Source organism: Sinocyclocheilus rhinocerous, unplaced genomic scaffold (genome assembly GCF_001515625.1).
Source record: "Sinocyclocheilus rhinocerous isolate Xijiao unplaced genomic scaffold, SAMN03320098_v1.1 scaffold411, whole genome shotgun sequence".
NCBI lineage: Eukaryota > Metazoa > Chordata > Actinopteri > Cypriniformes > Cyprinidae > Sinocyclocheilus > Sinocyclocheilus rhinocerous.
In genome coordinates this window covers 1,208,529-1,220,067 of record NW_015640493.1, presented here as the reverse complement: position 1 = coordinate 1,220,067, position 11,539 = coordinate 1,208,529, and positions in this window count along the sequence as shown.

Sequence of the window (11,539 nt, the reverse complement as noted above, 5' to 3'; positions counted from 1 at the left end):
TCTCACCTGAGTTCTGAGCACCAGCACCTGTCACTAATCAAGCACCTCATTAACCAGCCTGCATAAAAGCACACACCTCAGACACCCTCACTGTCCGGTCTCGTATACACGTAGAGGACTCAATGACTTTGCTACTACTTCCATTTGAATACTTCCTGCATTACTTACCTCCTGTGTTCCTCCTAGTGTATCCTCGTCTCCAAGTGTCTCCTGTTGCTCCTTGTTCACGGATCGCTGAGGTGTGTGCTCCTCCTGCCTACATACCAGCTCCTGTAAAGCCAAAGACTCGGATTCCCCCACTCATCATATCCTTCGAACTATTCATTCACCATCACCTCCTCTGGACCCTACCCCAGTACTCTCTGTGACCAAATAAACCAGTTTTATATATACTAACCTGTTGTGTCAGACCTCTTCCGTTACAATGATATTGAAGTCATAGATTTGGGAACTGGATTCATGCATTCATGCATTGCATCACATTGTATTGCAATAGAGTGTGTAAGCAGAGAGAACTATTCCGATTGGTTGTGTTTTGTTATTGATTGCGCCATGTCACTTTTTTTTTTTTTTTCCTCAGACAATCAGGTTCTCACATTGTTGGTTGGGCCACAAATTAACATGTCAAGTTGCTCAAACAAAGCAATGTTCTGTACCTTGGATGTTTCACTGAGAGCTTTTTGACTGAAAAACAAGCAAACAATGAAGTGGAAGTAGAATGAAGTAGAACATCTTATTCCCCATTGTAGTGTCATGATTAATGTCAGAGATAATTTAAGAGCAGATATGTAAAAATTTAAGCAGTAAGACAAGTTTCTTTCATCAAAACGGAAAACCTGAGGATTTTTTTTAATGATAGTGTTTATCTTGCGTTTTAATTTCTTGTAGTATAGTGTTGGACTAAATTGCTCATGAAGCCAAAATGACTGGTTTCTACAAGTTGTGTTGTGTTTAACACACACTGCATAAACTCTCAAAGGCCTCATCTATGAATATCCATGCGGCTCTATAGTGACTCTCATTCACCGCTCCGGCTGCTTTACTACAGCCTTAATGTTCGTATAATTCAGATTTAAGCATACGAGTGAAACTCCTCTCATGGGAACATTTAACTTTTCATATCAGGATGAATCTCTTCACATCCCCCGAGGGCCATCGTTTCATTGAAAGATCGACACTGTCCTAGTTAAAATGATATTGATTCAGCAGTGTCCATATGTGCTGGATTAAAGAGACAGTTAATGTATACTTAATGCATGCACTATTCTTTATACTAGCTTGTGTAATGATTTATAATCTCATATTGGCCGTATACTGGAAGTAGTTAAAATAAATAGTTGTCTGGTCTGTGTGTCTGCTTTGACTTGGCCAGTGGTACTGTATTAAAAATAACACTATTGAAATTAGATTTTATACAGCTTCCTTTTGTAAAAATCCTAAATTAGTTATTTGGAGAAATTCTTCTTCTTCTATGAATGTTAAATTATGAATTTAATTAATATTATATTTAAATATTAGTTATATAATGCATAGATATTAATTGTTTTACTACTAATAGCATAAGTAAAAGAGTGAGTAGTAGTAGTAGTAATAATAATATAGTTTAATTTACTACTACTACTATTACTATTATTATCATTAGTAGTAGTAGTATAGTAGTAGTAGTTTGAATGATCATATAAATACTAGGGCTGCTCATTTATGGCAAAAATCATAATCACGTTTATTTTGGTCAATATTGTAGGCACGATTATTTAACACGATTATGAGTGGGCCACATGTAAAGATAGCTATATATATCAAATATATATTTTCTGTAAATAAGGTTGCTATTCTACATTTTAGAGACCAGCAAAATTTCACAGTTATCAATACAACAGCAGAATACCAGGGTAACTCATATTAGTAAAACATTAAAAAAGTCCTCAAAAAAGTATTCAGCTAACAGCCTACTACAGAAACTATTTACGTTCACTTAAGACATAACCGACGAGGGTTTAAGTGAATAATAGCCAAGCGCCGCATTTTGACACCTTTTTGTGTGTATTTGACCTTAAGTCAAATGATCACTTTACTTGTCTGTGTTCTGTTCCATCTCTGAGCGCATGCATAGAAAGCCTCCTGAGGAAGAGTGCAAGTTCTCTATCGCGCTTTTAAAAACATGAATAATGAATAATCAACTTTAATACGTGAAGCATGTTCCATTTTGCCAGTCACGTTACATGATTTTACTGATTCGCACACACTGAAAAAAAAATGTTTAATTCATCCAATTAAAAAATATTAAGGTAATGATTCACATCTATATTTTTGAACTTGAGCCAATGAAAAATAAATAACTTGCCCTTAGGGCAACCTAACCTTACCCTAATTTTTTTTAATTGGATGAATGAAACATTTTTTTCAGTGCATGGAATTGGGCCTTTATAGAGGAGCGAAAGTGCACTGCTGGAAAGGGGGTGGAATGGGGTGCAATAATCGTTTTATCTCGATTATTGTATTTTCATAATCGTTGGGGGCCGAAATCGAAACTGTATTTCAATTAATTGCACAACTGTAACAAATAAATTTTTAAATAGTCCAGTTTTCTCCAAATATAGAGATATAAGTATATGTACAGTTCCCTTCATGGCATGTGATTGTTATATTTTTTTTTTTACATATTTGTTACATTTTTTGCTATTCAGAAAAAAAGAGTTACAGCAGATTGATTTGGAATGGAAAGGGCAGTCTTTAAACCACACCACATCTCTATTTTTGATCCCAGCAGGTCAATATTTTGCTGTTAACTTTGGCAGCTAGTCCCTGTTGGTACATGCATTAATTTGCTATCATTCAAAAGTAGCCTTTTATTGTGACGAATGTATAAATTGCATTATTTTAATGTTTCATTTAATTCATAAAATAAACAAGGAATTCATTTGAAAACTTTACTGTTTTTCAGTTCCAGAGTTGCCAAATGATGATAGTTCCCAAAATAGAATATACTTTTTTCTTTATTATTATTAATCTATACTTTTGTTTTATGTTCTTGGAGCTATTATATGCAAAAAAAATAGTCCAGTGTTAGAACATAATGCACACCATAATGGGATAACATAAAGATTCACTGCCACATGCACACTCGCATTGCAATCGAAGACATTTTAAAAAGGCTTTTTGAAGACGTGTGGTGTGTAGGTGGAAAATAACTACATTCAGCGTGGGGGATGGTTACAGGATGAAAAATGCTAGAGAAAATAACTCTGAGTGGAATGATTGCTCATCAGCCGGTCCTCTGTTTACTGGGGGAGGAGAAGTGGAGATTGTGAGCCACAAAGCTTTTTACGTTATGCCCTAGCCATACATGCGCTCTGCAAAGTCCTCTGGATTTGCCCAGCCTCACCGCACAAACACTGGAAATCCCGAACAATAGCCTGCCTGCTGCTGACCTCACCGTGCCAATAACATGACAGCTGCATTTGCCCGAACCTACAAAACCACTAAATGTCTGCTTGTTTCTTGCAAAGAAAGGCAGGAAAGCATAAAAAAAGATGCCTGTCAAAATCCTGTCTAAAAGTCTCACCGCAAGCTGGGTGTTAAAGCTCATGTTACTAACCTAAGTGGATGTAATTGAATCCTTACAGGTAGCAATACTGCTTGTTGTAGCTCAGCTGCAGTCATTCAACACAGCCAGTGGTGTCAGTCACACGAAACCGGCTGGTTGTGTTTGAAAGGCTGTTTAAGTGACACTAAGGCTTTGTTCTCACTGCATCCAATTCTGATGTTTTTTATTTATTTATAATTTTTTTTTTTTAGCAATATTCAGGACTGCACTGGCCCTTTTCATGCACTGTTTTTGTCCATACAGTAATTAAGTTTCAAAACAACTTGGACCCCACTGACTTTCATTTTATGGACAAAATGGTTAAAATATTCATTAAAATATCATCTTTTATCATCTTTTTTCATATGGTTTGGAAAAGACATGAGAGTGAGTAAATGACATAATTTTTATTTCTGGGTATAGCCATCACTTTAAGACAGAATCCAGTATTGTTTTTCATAGTTTTGACCAATTAAAGAAAATCAGTTGTCCAAAAAACAAAATCACCATCATGTCATTACAAACCAGTATGATTGTTTTTCCCCTCTAGAACATAAGATAAATTCTTCTGAAAAATTCTGAAAGACAGTGTTAGTTTTTTTTTTTTTTTTTTTCTCTCATGAAATTACAATGAATGGGTGCTGAAGCTTCAAAAAGGACACAAAAGCACCATAAAAGTATCTTAAATGTGGTCCATTTCACTTCTGTGCTATACAAGTCATAAAATAAATTTCTGTAAAGAAAAGGCAGTAATTTAAGTCCTAGATGCATGCAGTGTTTCTGATGCTTGCATTGAGTGAAAATGCTTGCATTGAGTGAAAAAAGTTTCAAATCAGTTCTTTACACCCTAGGTTTAATGTAAAAGCAGTTGAAGTCGAAGTATTTTTTTAGTAGTGCATTTTGTTATAGAATGCTATAAATAACAAATTTGTATAGAATGAGATTAAAGGAATAGGTCACCCCAAAATTTTGTTTCTTTGTCTGAACGGATTTGGAGAAATTTAGGATTACATCACTTGCTCACCAATGGATCCTCTGCAGTGAATGGGTCCAAAACAGTTCTGAACAAATATGTTGGTGAATTTTGGTGTGAGAGGACAACTGGGCATGGACTTTTTCACTGGAGGAAGCATTATTGTGAATTATATTTTGGACAGAAGTGACAGTTTAAAATGAAAATGCTTTAATGATGAATTTGTTTCTTACAAACACACAGCTTTTCATTTTGTTGGTGTACTATTCCTTTAAGCCTTAGAAAGTGGAGCGACTTATAACATGTGCGTAGCACCTGCTCCAAACCTTCTATATTATTATAATAATTATATTATTGCTGCAAATGAACTGATGAAAAAGTGTTTCATAAAACTTGATTTGCTATTCATTTAAGCTAATTAGTTATGTTGATTTGAACTTTGGGACTGCTAACTGTTTTCATACAAGTACTGTATGTCATGGAATAAAAGCTGATAGAAAGTACCAACTCCAGCTTATCAAACATGCTGTCCTCACAACCTGCGAGATGGATTGACAGAATGTTGTCTAGTGCGAGCAAAATGAGTTATGTTTGATCTATAACACAAGCACAGCACAACGTTATGTGTTCTTCAAAAAGAGAAATGACACTAGACATAGATGCAAAACTATATATGAATTTAAAAAGTACTCTCACATCTGTTTCCCACATCTGCGAGTGTATTTGTGTTTTCAAGAACATATGGATGAACTTGGTAATCAAGTATGCGAACGCTCTGCATAACTTTTTATGCAAATGAGCTCATTATAATCCCCAACTTTTAATCGGCCTGGTTCAATTGTCATTTTCCCTGTCATACTGTCAAAGCCACTCTTACATAATTGGTATGTTTGAATAAGTAGATGCTTGATGAATTAATTCAGCAATTATCACTAAATTACTGATTATATTGCAGATGCTTTGAAGTCCAACTTCAGATAGATCATGAATCTCATAACTTCTAAAGACCCCTAAGGTGGCCCAGGCTGGTCGAATGCTCTTCTGAAGGCAGTCGCTCTTCCATGCGGTGCACAACCTCAGTTAAAGCACCAAGTGCCATTTGAACCCAGCGTTCTTCATTTGGAATGGCGAAACTGGCTGTTGCCAGGGAAACCAGCGAAAGCCATTGAACTAGGAATGTACAGGGGTCAGAACTTAACTGTGAGGGCTTGCAAGCTTCTTGCTAACTCTCCCACTCGCTTGTTCTCCAACCTCCACTGGAATCAAGAGGTGGAGACACATCAATGATCTGTTTGATGTTGGTGTCCAGCAGGTTTACTGTTCTATCCAATTAGCACTGGGCGTTTGAGCCTCTGTTTTGAGTTGCACAGCAATGCCGCCTGCTTTTGGTTTCTCGATGTGTGTGCGGCTTTCTGTGTACTTCTGTTGGTGTGTGGGTATATTTACAGGTCGCTCTATTTTAATCTCCAAGTCCACAGGGGTTAGAGGAGACCGTCGGCTCAGGATTAGGTTACCACCCCAACACAGTTGAGGAATTACAGAAAGTGTGTGTTTAACGCCGAGTGACTGGTCCGGAACAGTCGGACGTGGCTCTTTGCCCCCATTTTAATCAGTTTTTTAAATAATATGCTCCATTTCGACTTTAAAGGAGATTAATATTAATTTCCCCTTTTGTGCTAATAAAAGTCCAAAATGCCTGTGGATTTACTGAGAGCTGCTCCGCAATGGCTCAGGTGCTTGTCGTTAGTTCATTCTGTGTGTCTAAGTGTGTGTGTGCAAATATCAAGTAGCTTAATATAACTAGAGGTCTTGTAGAATTTATTTTGGACATGTTTTTTAGAGCGGCAGGCTCTACGCAAACTTTAGGACCAACTGTCATCAACCTGGTAAAAGATAGAAGCTGAAAAGTCTTCTCATTTATAACCACGTACTAGTATATGACTACTGCATGCAATCACACTGGATATATGTGCCATGACTGTCTTTCTCTCACACAGAGCTCATAGCGTGCCCTCTGACGCAGCAGTTGGCTCCTGTGTTTAGAGGAAAGGTGAAAAGCTTTGGTTATCACTTCTCTCCATGGTGTAGTGGCAGGCATGTGAAGGACTGTGGAGTGCAATCACAGCTCTATAACATTGCTGGATGGGCGACTGAGTCAGAAAGTCACAGAACAATGGAGCCAGGGATTATTTTTGTAAGCTGTCATCCTTTCGATGAAAATGACTCTGGGTAGTTATTGCCCTGCCAAAACCACAGAGCTACACAGAAAAAATAACATAAAAACACAGTAATAAAATATTTCATGATTTTGTGCTTTTGTTCATAATGGGCATTGTGTGGATTACTTGTGGATTATTGTGATGTTTTTTTATCAGCTGTTTGTACTCTCATTCTGACGGCACCCATTCACTGCAGAGCATCCATTGGTGAGCAAGTGATGTAATGCTAAATTTCTTTAAATCTGTTCTGATGAAGGAACTCATTTACATCTTGAATGACCTGAGGGTGAAAACATTTTCAGCAAAATCTATTTATTTATTTTTTGGGTGAACTGTTTCCTTTAAAATGCATTTATAGTCATATATAATGTTTTTGATGCAGTGTTTTAGTCAAGTGTTATGAATATTTAAATCCATTTAAAAGTGGTTTGGGAATTAGTTCAACTGAATCATCAAAAGATTCAACTGAATTCCATCTCTACCCGGAGTTCCTTGCTCTTTGTGAAATGAAAGATGAGTTTTGTGCAATGGCAGTGGGCTGGAAAACCACAATAACACTTGAACACAGCCAAAGTCTGGCTTCCTTTTATCTTGAAACTTTCTGGCCTAACCATAAACCTCTCACTCTTAGACTCTGTGCTCAATAGGGCGATGCCACTAAGGTGTAAGAGTGTCAGACTGTCATGACTTGCGTTCCATTTTCACAAACTTTTTTTTCTCTCTCAGAGATAGATACTAAGAAATAGAAAGTATATGTAAAACATCTGAGTTTTGGTTGTACTGACACACCACTTATTGTTTGTCCTTGATCCGTTCAGTGAGATTTGACATACACTTACTGTACAACCCACACTTTTCCGTTTGCATACAGTATGTACTATATAAATGCTTATATTGCTATATGCAAATTTTAAAATGCATAACTTACATGTACACTGAATTTACCAGCTTGAGACCTTGGCTTAAGTCATGCTTTTAATTCTTTTGAAATAAATCTCAAACTAACGTTCACCCCATCCTGGCACTAGAAACACAACTGTTTTCCTCCCTCTAATGTTTCTCACACTCTCATTTTAAAACAAATTTCCTTTTTGCAAAATCCACTGGCCTTTCACCCTGTCTCCATCTGTCATAATGGCCACGATTAACATTATATTAATTAGTCTGTCTTTCAGCCTATTAATGTGACTGTGTGTACCTTCTGGGATGTGAAGGCTCTCACTTTTCCCCTCTGTCATCTTTTCTTTTCCTTTCTCGCTTTGTTTACTCTTCCAAGGGTGCAACAGCATGATGACACTGGCTCTGGCATCAGAAACTTGCTAATGCGTTGCCTTCTTTTTTCTTTTCTTTTCTTTTCTTTTCTTTTCTTTTCTTTTCTTCAGAGTTCAATTCATTTGAAAGAAACGTTATTCGCAGACTTAACAGTTACAGTACTTTTTTTCTAAACCAAGAAAGCCCTGAAAATGAAAAATGAAATGGAGGATAAAACACACAAACTTTACAGCGTATAAGGTCTAGTCACCACACAGTTTTTATCAGGCTTGGTTCTGGAAGTATTTTTCTATTCAATTTCTCCATAGGGATTACAAAAAATCTTTTGGGTTTGAGTCAAACCAACTCGATCTATAATGAATTACAACAATACAAACTTTGATTTGGACCAGAAAAGAAAATATGAACTAGAATTCTTCAATGAATGAACAAGTCATCCCATGTAGCATTACGAAAGACACAATTTAATGACATTGCAACATACCCAATTAAGTAATTGATTATACAATATAATATTTGCTTTTTTGTGTGTGTGTGTGTGTGTGTGTGTGTGTGTGTGACAGAGAGAGAGAGAGAGAGAGAGAGAGAGAGAGAGAGAGACCATTAAAACATTACTTATAAAAGCCTGCAGGGCACTGCACGCCATACGAACAAAATTATTCAAAATAAACATCCCCATCAGAATTTGGACAAAGATTTCCGATAGTGTCATACTGCCTATTGCCCTGTATGGAAGCGAGATCTGGGGCCCAACGAGTAACTACAGCCATAAAAACTGACACAAACACCCTTTAGAAGCTCTGCATGTAGAGTTCTGCAGAAGCATCCTTCATGTTCACAGAAACGCCAAATAACGCCTGCAGAGCGGAGTTAGGCCACCTCCCCCTAAATCTAATCATTACAAAAAGAGTTTTAAAGTTCTGTATCCACTTAAACTCAAGTTTAAGCAAACTCAAGATGCTCAAAAAAAGTAATCTTTGTGTAATGGTGTCAGATCTGACTAACAAAGCAGTCGATATCACCAACCCTGAAAAACATGGAAGAATCAAAGAAACTATGAATGAATGAAGAAAAGGAGACATACATACAGCATTGGAAAGAACAAACCAAAGACCAAAGTCGTCTCCAATGTTATCTGAAACTCAACAGAGAGTACAGTCTGGCTGACTATCTGGTCTCAGTCAGGAATATAACTCACAGACATTTACTGACTAAGTACAGACTGAGTGACCACCAGCTAGCCATAGAAAGAGGACGACATAAAAAGACGTGGTTACCTAATGTAGAGCGAATCTGTAATGAATGTAGATCAGGATCAGTTTGAGATGGAGGAACACTTCCTCCTCCACTGTGACAAATACACATCCTTAAGAGACTCACTGTACAGTCAAATACAGCATAGCATTCCTGAGTTCCAGTCATTCCAGGAAAACGACAAATTAAGAATATTACTTGGTGAAGGACAGGAGCCCTACTGTTGTGCATTATTGCAGTACTGGTAATATTGTTGACTCATGTATGATAAATTGTTTCTGTTTTTCCTCATTAGCAAGTCACCTTAATGAAAGCATCTGCTGATTGATTAAATGTAAATGTAACTTTTATCATAATGCGATGCTTCACTTAAAAACAACAACAAAAAACAAACATTCCCCAAATCCCCCTCTCTCTCTACCTTCCACAATTTCTGTGTATCTCCTTCACAGTCACTGTCACCTGCATTATTTAGAGCTCTAGTACCCGTCAGTCCAACACACCTGAAAACCCTTTAAGACTCCAGCAGCTGTGCAGGAATCCCCAACACGCATCTCTCTTCATTCATACCTGCTGTGTCTCAGACTGAATATCAAAGGTAAGGACTCTGGGTGGAGAATTACAGTTTGATAAGGACTTTAAAAATATATCTCCTTTAACTGAACAAATGTGTGCAATAATCATGCTGTCTAATCAGCATCTTGATATGCCACACCTGTGAGGTGGATGGATTATCTCGGCAAAGGAGAAGTGCTCACTAACACAGATTTAGACAGATTTGTGAACAATATTTCAGAGAAATAGGCCTTTTGTGTACATAGAAAAAGTCTTAGATCTTTGAGTTCAGCTCATGAAAAATGGGGGCAAAAACAAAAGTGTTGCGTTTATAATTTTGTTCAGTGTATTTATTTATTTTTGCACAATGTTAGTGTATGCTACATAATTGTATGCTTATAAGAGTATCATGTCATAAGGTTAGCATCATACTAACATCAAACTTTATTAAAATCAATAGATATTGTGAGTTGAATTTCTTTTGAAATTCTCATAAGAACTGCTACCTAAAAATAGCATTTCATATTGGCCACTTATGAATTTACATTTCAGTAAGGATGTAGGATGTTGGGAATGCAGGCTGTATACACCAATATATCATGTATATTATTAAATAATTTTATTGATACAATTAATAAAAAATTTATACATTATATCTATGAATATTTGTAGTAGAAGTAGTAGTAGTAGTAATAATAATAATAATGCATTTATTATTGTTGTTGTTGTTATATTTAATCAAGATTTTAATCAATATCCAATAGTATTTATTAAATATAACATGTTAATAGTAATAATAATTGAGCTTATTTGTATGTTTATTAAATAATATATATTATATAACATTAGTAATAATAATGAAAATTTTATTAATTTTTGTTAATAAATCATTATTTTGTTAATACCTTTATATTTACGGTATATTAATGTTTTTGATAAAATTAATATTTAATCATATAAATTAAATAAAATGTGTAGTAGTAGTAGTAGTAGCAGCCTAGTAGTGGTAGTAGTAGTAGTAGTAATAATAATAATAATAATAATAATAATAATAATAATATGCATTTTATAATATGCCTATAATAATAATAATTATTATTATTGTTATCATCATTATTATTATTATTTAAGTATTATTTAAAAATACAGTATATCATTATAATATAGTTTAAGCGTGTTCTTGTATTCTGTGAAAGTGATCAATCCAGACAGGTTTGGCATGATGTGCACAACCAAGGGCTCAAGCATAAGACTCTGTGTTTCCTTTCCTAATTTGTTATTGAAATAAAGATCCAGTTGGTGTGGTGGAGGGAAGCATTGTTGTCATATCATGCTGTGATTGTCAAGATCAAATAGTCCTGCTCCTCTTTTTTTCAGAAGTCCCGATTCACCACTAGTGAGCAAGGACACCTATATCTGAAGACCCAGATCCAGTACCAGATTTTCCCATTGGTCCATTTCCAGGTCTTCCTACCTGGCCGTAAAGGTGCTTTACAGGTTTATTCACATATTAGCTTCGGCCCTCTGACATGTATGATGTCAGAGCGCTGCTTGATGTGGAAGTTGTTTTTCCCACAGGCCAGAGAAGATTAATAGTCTTTGAAGTATGTTTGTATGTGTGTTGTGTGTGTGGGTGAACAGGCTTCGCAGGAGTAATCAGACCTGTAAAGTAGTCTGATG